We start from the raw sequence: 13454 nt of genomic DNA on the forward strand, positions 1-13454 counted from the left end.
TCATCATAGCCATATGAGGGCTTGTTTTTTTGTGGGATGAGTTGTACTTTTGAATGGCGCCATCCATGTTATCATGTGATGGAATAGAAGTTGTGAAAAAAATTCCAAGTGCTGCAAAATACTCCAAAAAAAGCAGAACTCTGCTATTTTTATTTACAGTGTTCATTTTACGGTAAAATTGACCATGTGATATGATTCTCCAGGTCACCACCATTACGAAGATACCAAACGTGCACAGTTTTTGTTTAATTTAAGTAATGAAAAAAAATTTGTAAACCAAAAAATGTTCGCTTGTTTTTTGCGCCTCGAGACATTGTTTTATTGATATAATTTGGGGAAGGATACAATGTTTTGATCGCCTTGCACAGGTGAAAATATGCAATTGTGTATTTTTTTTTAATTGCCGCTACAACATTTACCGATCACTAGTGATGAGCAAGTACTAAAAAGCTCGGGTGCTCGAGGCTCGGGCCGAGCATCCCAAGATACTCGTGTACTCGGCCCGAGCACCGAGCCCAATGTTATCCTATGGGAGACCCGAGTATTTTTATGAAATGACCCCCGGCAGCATGTAGAAACCCTAAAAATGTCACAAAAGTCTCAGAAGAGTGCTCAAATGACATGGCAACAGCATGGGGAAGACCCCTTGAAGCATTTATCACTCAAAAGTCACAGCTGTGAACAATTTTGTCTGCGTTTTACGCCATTTTTACGGACTCACCAGAAAACCTTCAAAAATGACACCAAAATGAATTTTCATGGCGGAAATGTTAAGGGCACATACCCAATAGTGAGATAGAGCTAATGTATGTTACTTTTGGAGATTACATATAAGATTTTACGTAAAACATTGTGTGGCACTCCGATGTCCCTGAGAAGAGACGTACATGAAGGCCTCTTGAGTCTAATGTGCCCATTTTGAGGAAGTGAGTCTTTGTAGTATTTTCCTTTGCCAGGGCAGTCCAAAATTGTGAGGTTCACCAATGCCCCTGCATACAGACGTGCATGAGGGCCTGTAAACCTGAAGTGCCCATTGTAAGGAAGTGGGTCTATTGTAGTATAGCCCTTTGGCAGGACAGCCAAAAATTGGGAGGCTCCATATTGTCCCTGGATAGAGACGTGCATGAGGGCCTGTAAACCTGAAGTGCCCATTGTAAGGAAGTGGGTCTATTGTAGTATAGCCCTTAGGCAGGGCAGCCAAAAATTGTGAGGCTCCACGTTGTCCCTGGATAGAGATGTGCATGATGGCCTGTAAACCTGAAGTGCCCATTGTAAGGAAGTGGGTCTATTGTAGTATAGCCCTTTGGCAGGGCAGCCAAAAATTGGGAGGCTCCACATTGTCCCTGGATAGAGACCTGTTAGGTTCTTAGTGCGTCCGTGCTTGCATTTAAAAACCGCACGTGTGTGCCTGTTGGTGGCAGCGTTCAGGTGCACTTGTGTGCGTTTTGCACAAACTTGGATATAACGCACAAGTCTAGTGAATACACATTAGCACAGCATTGCAAAATGCGCAAGGGCGTTGGCAACGAACAAGGAAGTGGACGTGATGGTGGTGCAGGCAGAGACCGAGGTCGTGTGCAAGCTCTAATTTCGCCACAACAAAGGGCCACATCTACTCGCTCGCACGTCCTGTCCCAAATTCTTGGGGACCGCAGCAGTACACCGCTCTTGAACCAAGACCAGTGTCAACAGGTTGTTAGTTGGATAGCGGAAAATGCTTCCAGTCAGATTGGCACCACCACAAACACTCTGTCTTCCACACGGTCAAGTGTCAGTAGCCGTGATACTGCACCGCACATTTCAGAACCTGATCCTCCTTCCTACCACCAGGCCGAGTACACGTCCACGGACATTACTGATCCCACACTTGGACACTCGGAAGAGCTGTTCACGTTTCCATTCACACATTCTGGCCTCTCGCCAGCTCCTGTTGAAGTGGGCCATGACGAGATTGTATGTACAGATGCCCAAATATTTGAGCAGCCACGTTCTCACGAAGTTGGCAACGTGTCTCAACAAGGGGTGGACGATGATGAGACACAATTGTCAGGAAGTCAGGAAGAGGAGCAGGGTGCGGAAGAGGAAGACGACGTGGTGGATGATCCAGTAACTGACCCAACCTAGCAGGAGGATATGCAGAGCGAGGACAGCAGTGCACAGGGGGAGGGAGGCGTAGCATCCCAACAGGCAGTAAGAAGCAGGGTGGTGGCCCCAGGCAGATGTCAGGCAACCGTTCCCCGGAACAACAACACGACACAAGGTGCCTGTACAAATGTTAGGTCTTCCCGAGTCTGGCAGTTTTTTAAGTTGGCTCCAGATGATTCTAAAAAGGCCATTTGCAACACCTGCCGTGCCAGCATCAGCAGGGGTACCAAAACTAGCAGCCTGACCACCACCAGCATGATCAGGCACATGTCAGCCAAGCACCCGACTTTGTGGGATGTACAATAGAGTTGAGGAGCAGTGCTTGCTGATGTCACTGCTAAGACTTCGCTTGTTGTGCATGCGAGCCAATCTCCTGTCCATGCTGCCCGCGAACAAGCCTCCTCCGGCCCTGCACCTGCAGTTGCCCATGCAGAAATAACACCATCATCAAGCACGTCCTTGTCCCAGCGCAGCGTTCAGTTATCCATTCAGCAAACCTTTGAACGCAGGCGCAAATACACTGCCAACGCCCCACATGCCACACTTCTAAATGCTAACATTTCGCGACTGCTTGCGCTGGAAATGTTGCCTTTTAGGCTGGTGGAGACAGAAGCATTCCGCGACCTGATGGCGGCAGCTGTCCCACGTTACTCGGTCCCCAGCTGCCACTATTTCTCCCGGTGTGCCGTCCCAGCATTGCATAACTACGTGTCACAAAACATCACACGTGCCCTGAACAACGCTGTTTCAGCCAAAGTCCACCTAACCACAGACACGTGGACAAGTGCTTGTGGGCAAGGCCGCTACCTCTCGTTGACGGCACACTGGGTTAATATTGTGGAAGCTGGGACCCAGTCTGAGCGAGTGACGGAACACGTCCTTCCCACACCAAGTTTTGCAGGCCCTACCTCAGTCAGGGTTTCACCCACACTCTACAGCTCCGGAATGTCATGCTCCTCAGCCTCCTCCTCCTCCTGCTCATCCTCATCCACTTTACCCTCCACACCAGTCCCAAGCTGGAAGTGTCGCGGGCGGAGGAGGGGACGCTGCGCTCTCCCACTGCTCGGGTCCGGCTGCTGCTGCTCTACGGCTGCTGCTGCTCGGTGGCTCGAGCGATGGCCGGATCCCGGGGACTTGAGCGGCGCTCTTCGCCCGTGAGTGAAAAGGGGTGGTTGGGGTTTTGGGGATATTGTCCGTGACGCCACCCACGGTTGTGGTGATTGTGTGGACACCACCGCTGCTCTGGACGGGGATCCCGGGAGCGGTCACAGGGAGCAGCTTTGTTGTTATTTCTCCCCTCCGTGGGTAGGGGGGTTGGTTGTCCCAGGGTCCGGTGATGGGGTAGAGATGGATGACAGGCGGGTTGCGGGGCCTGATGAGGTGCAGGGTCGCAGGGGCAGCGTTGTGCCGCACGGCACGGAGGTACTCACTCAGCCCAATGATGATGACACAGTTCACGGTAAAACAAGCGGCTGGATGGACGGGTCCCTCGGACGGCTGCGGTAGTTCCTCCCTGCAGGTTAGTGATGACTGTCTCTCCCTGCACCTAAGTTTAGTGTTGGTAGCGATGGGTTCCCACCGATAACCCGCTCCCCGACCTGGATATGGGCCGGAGGAGCCCCTTTTGGTAGATATTATCCTATTCAGTTATATGTAGTTTTTTTTTCTGAATGTGAACACAGCTCCGCCCCTTCGGCCATGTTTTTTTCCATCTCCTATATAAGGGTCACAGAGCTAGGAACCCCAATATAGAGATATACCTTGACGAGGTCTTGGGGCTCAGTTACATTGATCAATGCGATTGCTAAATATCTCCTTTTTCCTAATATTCATGGCAGGTATGCAATTCATTATTCACATGTTCAAATTAGCAAGTAGGATTTTTCATTGTATATTCCAATATTTTTCCATATGCTTGAGGCATTATACCATTATCTAAGTTTGATGTGCAGCCTTATCCTTGTATAGTATGGGTTTATGGCCCAGGCACTGACAGCAAGGTTGGCAGATGGTGGTGGCTGTCTGCAGGAGTGGTGGAGCAACGCGGAACCGTAGGACCGGGGTCGGGCGACGGCCCGCCGGTACCAACCAGGGAACAAAGTGAAGCCAGCACACAAAGGCAGGGCCATCGGACCCCGACCAGGCTTGGAGCCGCCGTCAATAGTCAGATCCGAATGTGACTGGAACCCCAGGGGTTTCACAACAGCAAAAGTCCCGATTGAAGGCAACCGCCCACACCGTGAGGGTATACAGCTACCGCCTAAGGCTAGAGACCCAAGGCCCAGCGCCTGCGGGCAAACGGGCTCTTCCGGTACCCATACACCGGGGAGCGGACTACCGTTGGGAATCCATAGTAGTCAGAAGGAGAACATCAAGGTGCAGGGAAAGGCAGCCGCCATCACCTGTCCGGGGAGAAACACTGCAGCTGGCTGCGGGACCCGTCCATCCAGCCGTTTGGTTTACCGAGGACTTTGTACCTTTCCTGCTGAGTGAGTACCCCCGTGCCATCTGGCAACGCGCCGCGCTGTCCCTGCAACCCTGCACCTCGCCAACCCTGCCTCCCCGTCACATCATCACCGGGCCCCGGGACCACTGACCCCTACCCACAGAGTGGGAAAACAACATCCCAGCTGCTCCTTACTATCGCTCCTGGGATCCCCGTCATCAGCAGCGGTGGTGCCTATCTTCACCACGACCCGTGGGTGGCGTCACGGACTAAATCCCCCAAACCAACCACCCCTTTCACTCACGGGCGAGGAGCGCCGCTCGAGTCCCCGGATCCGACCCACCGCTCGAGCCACCAAGCAGCAGCAGCCGCAGCAGCACCGGACCCGAGCGTTAGCGAGAGCGCAGCAGCGACGGCGTCCTCCCCGCCCGTGACAAGTTGGCGTCACGAACAGGATTGGACCCCTCTGCTTACCAGTAGAGGTGTGCCTTGTGATCTCCGCCGGCGGTGTCCGGCCGAAAATTTTGAAGCCCAGCCATCTTGGCGCGAAAATCTCCCACTTGAGCATCTTCTTCGAGCAGGGAAGGCGTGAAAGCGAACACACTATGAAGAAAAAGACATGGATCGCACATCCCAAAAATACAATGATCTAAAGCCGCTAGGCAAAAAATTAAATAGAACATGAGGTTCTTTTGTTACCATTCTGATCAGATTGTATTAAGCCCACTGCCACGTTACGGCAAACCTCTTGAGTGGGTCCCTAACCTGACCTTTTTGTGCGGCACTGTGCACTCACCACCGCCGCAGCGACAAAGCGCCAGCAGGGCGGGCGACCTGGTGCCTCACAGCACCCATGCTGCAAGGCGAAGCCCCCAAGGCTCCAGGCCGCGCCGCCCCACTGACACGACACCACCACAACAGCAGCCACCACACAGCACCAGCACACAGTGAGAGGAGCTGTGCACTCACCTCCCACTGGCTCCCATATGTGGACTGGGAGCAAAAAGAAGGCTGACCCCTCTTGCAGTCTCCTGCTGATTAAAATCACCTGTGCCAAATGGGGAGAGTGCAGATCCAAGCAAAAAAAGAAGGATAGAATGTTGTATAACACACTATGAAGAAAAAGACATGGATCGCACATCCCAAAACTACAATGATCTAAAGCCGCTAGGCGAAGCCCCGCCCCCAACAAACGGAAGTGCTGAAGAGTACCAAGGGGGCGCGAGAGTGTGTCTGCCTGATGTAGCTGAGGCTATAAAAGCGGGGACGCCAGGACTCTGCAAACATAACCGGTTCCTGGAAGCGGCTTGCAACATGTCCGCACCATCAGAGAGGCCTGAATCTCCGGAGCCTGCCCCCGGGACGGCGACTTGGCTGAACACCCAAGTGATGCTGTTGTGCTGCTGTAACCGGGTCCAAGTACGGGACATGCTCGATCGCTGGACCACTGAGATGGAGGAGCTGGCCGCGGTCGTGCGGGCGCATGAAATAGAGACCATGCTAGAGGAGCTGGTGAGAGACCCACACCCTTGTGTCCCTAGAGGACCGGCCGCTGCGGCTGAAGGATCCGGTCTACCCCTGGCCCCAGCAGGGCCCGACTCATCGCCTGTGCTGACCGCCCATACAACCCCACCCAGATCACCGTCCCTGATGGAGGTGGCAGAGTCCGTGTTGCCCCGCCAGGGCCCGGAGACCCGAGAGGAAGCCAGCCCATCGATCACTGGAGCGGGTAACGTAGAAGAACCGATAGCAGACCTCCATACCCCCGCCAATGACGGATCACTTGCCACTGAGGAGCCACGAGTCTGGGCTCAGCTGGAAACCGTTACCGGCCTGCCAAGTCCCACCAGTAGTTCCCTGGAATCAGATGACAGTGGCTCGGGGGCTGACACGGAGCTTATCTCGGAGGAGGAGGGAGTCTTCGGCCTGTATGATATGGAGGCCACTTACATCCCTCGGAGTGGAAATAATGGAAACTGGGCAGCTCTTCCTCATCGCGCCTGCCGTGTGCTGGAGGGGCTGGAAACCGTGCTTCTTCACCTGGAGCCGGGTGAGGAGTACGGAAGTGAGCAGTAGTGGCAGCAGTCCGCCGTTGTAAGCAGTTGTCCCCTGTTGGGACCCTCAGCAGTTTGATTGAATGACTAATGAACCGTGAACCTTCACCTGATTGTCTAAGTTATTATTCCAGCCGTTGCCGGCAAGTTGTCCCCGGAGGGACTTTCTGAGTTTCACCAATTGCATGAGAGACTACTCATGGACATGGCCGAGAACTGGCAGGCCACCCACGAACTTGTGGGCTTGTAAATAAGTTGAGGGGTGATTTTCCGCAGGTGCCGCCTCTGGAGAGGCAGATTGGAGGAAGGGCCCGCAGCAGAGGAGGCTGGGGCCCGGCCACCACCAGGACCGGTGGCCATCCTTCAGGAGTCAGGGGTCCCCCAAGGACGTGAGGTCCCCTGAAGTGACAGCCGGGTGCGAGTCACCGTACCTGTTTCCGCTCGGGCAGCCTGAACCTGGACTGGGGTCAAGGGGTGCTGCCCACTTCTTAGGGGCAGCATCAGGGCTAGGTTGCTTGGATGGGAGAGCGGAAGACATCCGTCCATCTGTTATTATTAAAAATGTTTTATATATGTGCAACGTTTAAGTGTCCTCACAAGAAATGCTTATGTTTGAAAATGTTTACATATTATTTATATTTTTTACAGTTTTAAAAAGAAAAATAAAACCGTTGATGGACGGGCAGCCCGTGGACGGTCTGCATTTCACCAAGGGGGAATGTGGCGCCCTGGCCTAGCCAGATCGTCACAGATAACATACAAACACCCCCCACCCCCATTAGACAGGGACACCAGCCAAACAAAAATCCTTGTTGCCTCCCTCCAGTGTCTGATGTCCACACCAGGTGGGGCGGAGCCAAGCAGTTGGCCCCACCCACCAAGGAGTTCACAGGCCTGGAGGCGGGAAAAGTGTCAGATAGAAGTGAGGAGTGGATAGATAGAGTTTGGAGTTGGAAGTGTGAGGAGTAAGCACTTGGGTGTCTGGGTTTGTGGCCCAGGCACTGACAGCAAGGTTGGCAGACGGTGGTGGCCGTCTGCAGGAGTGGTGGAGCAACGCGGAACCGTAGGATCGGGGTCGGGCGACGGCCCGCCGGTACCGACCGGGGAGCAAAGTGAAGCCAGCACACACAGGCAGGGCCATCGGACCCCGACCAAGCTTGGAGCCACCGTCAATAGTCAGATCCGAATGTGACTGGAACCCCAGGGGTTTCACAAAGTCCCGATTGAAGGCAACCGCCCACACCATGAGGGTATACAGCTACCGCCTAAGGCTAGAGACCCAAGGGCCAGCGCCTGCGGGCAAACGGGCTCCTCCGGTACCCATACACCGGGGAGCGGACTACCGTTGGGAATCCATAGTAGTCAGAAGGAGAACATCAAGGTGCAGGGAAAGACAGCCGCCATCACCTGTCCGGGGAGAAACACTGCAGCCGGCTGTGGGACCCGTCCATCCAGCCGTTTGGTTTACCGAGGACTGTGTACCTTTCTTGCTGAGTGAGTACCCCCGTGCCATCCGGCACTGCGCCACGCTGTCCCTTCAACCCTGCACCTCGCCAACCCTGCCTCCCCGTCACAACATCACCGGGCCCCGGGACCACCGACCCCTACCCACGGAGGGGGGAAAACAACATCCCAGCTGCTCCTTACCATCGCTCCCGGGATCCCCGTCATCAGCAGCGGTGGTGCCTATCTTCATCACGACCCGTGGGTGGCGTCACGGACTAAATCCCCCAAACCAACCACCCCTTTCACTCACGGGCGAGGAGCGCTGCTCGAGTCCCCGGATCCGGCCCACCGCTCGAGCCACCGAGCAGCAGCAGCAGCCGCAGCAGCGCCGAACCCGAGCGTTAGCGAGAGCGCAGCAGCGACGGCGTCCTCCCCACCCGCGACACCAACACTGAAAACTGAAAAGAGATTTAAGGCTCCTCCCCCTTCTTGCCCCATCTTCACCATCGGTGGGTGTGACAGTGAGGTTGCCATAGCAGCCACATGCTGTGCTGTCTGCACCCTCATTCCTCTCTGCACCTCAGAGTAGGAGTTTGATGAGGCTGTGATGTAATTGGTGTTGGGTGATGCCAGCCACTGTCTGGAGACCTCCTCTCCTCCCTGTTCTTCTGCTAATGCTATCAACAACGAGACTCCTTCCTAGAGCTCAGAAGACTGGTAGGAGAAGGAATTTTAATTTTTAAATACTATTTAATTTGAAAGGTTGTGTAAAAGAAAAGTGGATCTATATACAGCAGTTTGGGAGTGTGAGGACTTAGCTATGTATGCTATATGTGGGGACGTGGAAACTGGCTATATATGCTATAAGTGGGGGAGGAAGGAACTAGGCCATATAGGCTATATGTGTGGGAAGGGAGGACTAGGCTATATAAGCTATATGTAGGGGAGGGAGGACTAGGCTATATATGCTATATGTTGGGAAGGGAGAACTAAGCTATATATGCTATATGTGGGGGAGGGGGGCTAGGCTATATAGGCTATATGTGATGTAGTGGGACTAGGTTATATTTGCTATATGTGGGGGAAGGGCGGACTAGGCTATGTGGAGTATATCAGTGGTAGAGTGGATACTAGGCCACGTAGGCTACATGGGGGGAAGTTGGACTAAGATATATAGGCTATATGTGGGGGAAGGGGGACTAGGATATATAGGCTATATATGTGGAAGTGGAGACTAGGCTGTAGAGGCTATTTGTGGGGGAAGAGGAGTTGGCTATATAGGCTGTAAGTGGGGGAGGGGTTACTAGGCTTTATATGGTATATATGGGGAGGGAGACTGGGCTATATAGGCTATATGTGGTAGAGGGGACTAGGCTATATTTTATACTTGGCTATATATGCTATATGTGGTGGAGAAATATGCTATTGTGACGCCCTGGCCTATCAGGTCATCACAGGGTATTGTGCAATATGCTCTTCTGTGCAATATCCACCTCCTCCTTGGTTAGAGGTCCCCAACCAAAGGTGTTGCCAACAGCACCTAATTAAAACCCTAGGAACACTCTGCTCCACACCCACCAGACACACCAGTGGATGGCCTGAGTGGAATAGGGTCGCCCACTTAGGGGGGGTTGGTTAAGGGGAGGTCAGGAGTGTCAGGAAGTAATTTCCAAATTATCAGACACTTTTCAAGGGTCATCAGATGCTAGAACTTAAAAAAAAAAAAGGTCAGGAAGTAGTCAGAAGTGAGAGTTAGAGCGTGAAGGAGAGAGGAGGTCAGGAGCTGGGCTCCTTGGAAGTTACTAGGTGGCAGACGGTGGTCTGGGCCTAGTAGGAGCTGGACCCCCGGTCGCAGGGAATTGTAACAAGGGGCACGGAAGAGTCGAGGAGGACAGCCGGCAGTCTTGTATCATCACCGGGCTGGGACCAGGGCACGATGGGGTACGTGGACCCTAGGTCAGGGAGTAGCTTCAGGCAACCTGACAATTGACCCGACGAGAACGGAGCCTTCAAGATACGCTCTCCACCCACTCCAAAATCGGGGTAATATCGCAATGAGGGGGATAGGACTTTCCACTAAACGGTCCAGGAAATCCCAAGCGTGAACTCTGAGAGCAAGCTCCTTCAGTTAGCCAGACTGGGGAGCAGGACCCGACTAGTTTCAAGCTATAGGGGCCAACTAAGAAGAGAACAAGGTGCCAAGGGAAAGGTCACAGATCATCAGGCAACACCAGCGGGAACGGGACTCAAATGTGCTCCCCTCAGCGGTAGTGGTGTCCAGAACTTTGGTGTCGGTGTCAGCTTTATGGACTGAGTGAGTACGCAAGTGACCCTTTCATCCCCAACGGCACGTCCCCGTCACCATCACTGAGTCCGGGGGCATTCCCCTACCCGTGGAGGGGTTAAACACCTAGCTGCCCATTCCAATGCCACCGGGTACTCCCAGCTGTAGCGGTTGTACTCCACCTTACAACACACCACAGGTGGCGTCACGAACTATATGTGGGAGATAAGGACTAGGCTATATAGGCTGTATGGGGGATAGGGGGACTAGGCTATATTGTCTATATGTGTGAGAGATGGCACAAGGTAGGCTATATGTGAGGTAAGGGAGACTAGGCTATATATGCTATATGTGTGGGGAGAAGGCTATATGGGCTATATGTGGGACAGGAGGTATTAGGTTATATAGCCTATATGTGTGAGAGGGAGACTATTTAATAGAGAGCAAAACTTCATGGAAAAGGTGCGCTGGTGAGGGTGGCCAAGAAATTCAACATAATTTACTCCACAAAAGGGGTGTAAATACAACAGAATTGTAAGCGTGTTCGCGATTGTAAGTCATTTCTTGTGGTGGCACATGAAAGCTGAAAAATGCATCAAATTCATTAAGAGGCACACAATGTTTCAGGCCACATTCACCCCTCAGTATTTTTCCATCAGTGTTTGTATGCCAAAGTGGGAGGTGGTTGCATTACCCCTACTCCTACTGTGTTTTATGTTAGTTTATGTGCTTTATTCCAATGTAAAGGCATTTAAACTATCATGTATAATGTATTAAGGCTGTACGAATGTAGCACTTCCTAGTTATAGAGGGAGCTTAGAGTAAAGGTAAGAGGGGTGACAGATAGCAAGTGGGTTGGTTAGAGAGATGGGCCTAGTGAGGTGTTAATTCTGCAGTGCGGTTGCTGGAATGAAGACGAGGCCTTGTAACTTGGGCCTGTCGGGGAACCCCGAGGTATCCTCCAAGGGTCCGGAGCCTTAAGCCTAGACTTAGAAGAGCCCAGGCACTAGAGGCCATCAAGATAGGGTACCTGGGATGGGCCAAAGGAAGTTGAGTTACTAGAAGCCAGTGAGAGGACCACAGTTAGTGAACAGTAAGAAAGGGGAAAGAGGAGGCATATGCATAGGAGGTGGTGGACTAGGTCCCAGATAGCAGGATACAGAAAATGGTCAATGGCAATGGCACTTTCTATTGGGAATGACTGTAAAGATTGGGGTGCACTTAGTAGGTTCCAAGGCGACAAGATTCAAGATAGAAGCAAGGCACTCCCAGGTTGACTGCAACGTGAATTTATTTGAGTGGTCTCCAACAATGTGCATGAAAAAACATTTTTGGTCCAATTGGACCTTCTTCAGTTGCACATTAAGGAGGTGGGGATGCCTGTGAACCATGTGGCGGTGGACACTGCGCTTTCAGCTCACAGGCATCTCCACCTCCTTAACTGCGTAACTTCAACTTCGTCACTGATTCTTGCACATTATTGTCAAGAATCTGCTGATACTGAGTTGAATCCATGGGACCCTCAACTTTAACAAGATTCCCGGTGCCGGCATTGGCCACACAGCCCCAAAGCATGATGGAACCTCCACCAAATTTTACTGTGGGTAGCAAGTGCTTTTCTTGAAATGCCGTGTTTTTTTGCCTCCATGCATAACGCCTTTTTGTATGACCAAACAACTCTTTGTTTCATCAGTCCACAGGACCTTCTTCCAAAATGTAACAGGCTTGTCCAAATGTGCTTTTGCATACCTCAGGCGACTCTGTTTGTGGCGTGCTTTCAGAAATGGCTTCTTTCGCATCACTCTCCCATACAGCTTCTCCTTGTGCAACGTGCGCTGTATTGTTGACCGATGCACATTGACACCATCTGCAGCAAGATGAAGCTGCAGGTCTATGGAGGTGGTCTGTGGATTGTCCTTGACTGTTCTCACCATTCTTCTTCTCTGCCTTTCTGATATTTTTCTTGGCCTGCCACTTCTGGGCTTAACAAGAACTGTACCTGTGTTCTTCCATTTCCTTACTATGTTCCTCACAGTGGAAACTGACAGTTTAAATCTCTGAGACAACTTTTTGGATCCTTCCCCTGAACAACTATGTTGAATAATCTTTGTTTTCAGATCATTTGAGAGTTGTTTTGAGGAGCCCATGATGCCACTCTTCATAGGAGATTCAAATAGGAGAGCAACTTGCAAGTGGCCACATTAAATACCTTTTCTCATGATTGGATACACCTGCCTATGAAGTTCAAAGCTCAATGAGGTTACAAAACCAATGTAGTGCTTTAGTAAGTGCGTAAAAAGTAGTTAGGAGTGTTCAAATCAAGAAATTGATAAGATTGCCCATACTTTTGCACCGGTCAAATTTTGTTTAAATGCGGATAGCACATTTTCTGTTATTACAATAAACCTCATTTCACTCCAGAAATATTACTGAGTCCATCAGTTATTAGATATATGAAACTGAAATAGCTGTTGCAAAAACCCAAATTGTTATAAAGAAAAAAGGTTAACAGTAATAGGGGTGCCCAAACTTTTTCATATGACTGTATATAAATTTTTTTTTATTTATTTACTTATTTTTAAACATTTTGAGCCTTTTTTAAAAAAAAACAAAAAAAAGAAAAACAAGCTAAAAAAAATGAATTATAGCTGAATTATCCCTTAAGGTTGTAAAATCTGTGGTCCACTATACTGGTGAATACATATCTGTGCCGTAATATATTTGCATATTGTCACTGCTGATAATCAAATACACCAACAATTGGATGAGAGGTTTTACGAGTGCGTGATAGTTTTACAGTGAGTGCTTGATATAGCTGTAAGCGCCAGTTTACGTCTTATCTACGCACTAACAGTACCAAAGTAAGTAGATTGTTTGCATTAAGGACCGGACACCGAGGAATCGTTCCAGTGTTAGGAAGTTGGAAACGCAGACAATACATTTGATAAGTAATGCACCTACTTTAGCAGTGGCACTTGGGTTGAGATCTCCCAGGTGATTGAAAGCACTCATCCTGCTAATGATGTATAATGCACACATTATCTGTGGTTGTTAATACAGTAGCATTTCAGGCCATGCT

The sequence above is a fragment of the Anomaloglossus baeobatrachus genome, chromosome 7 (assembly GCF_048569485.1).
Source record: "Anomaloglossus baeobatrachus isolate aAnoBae1 chromosome 7, aAnoBae1.hap1, whole genome shotgun sequence".
NCBI classification, from domain to species: domain Eukaryota; kingdom Metazoa; phylum Chordata; class Amphibia; order Anura; family Aromobatidae; genus Anomaloglossus; species Anomaloglossus baeobatrachus.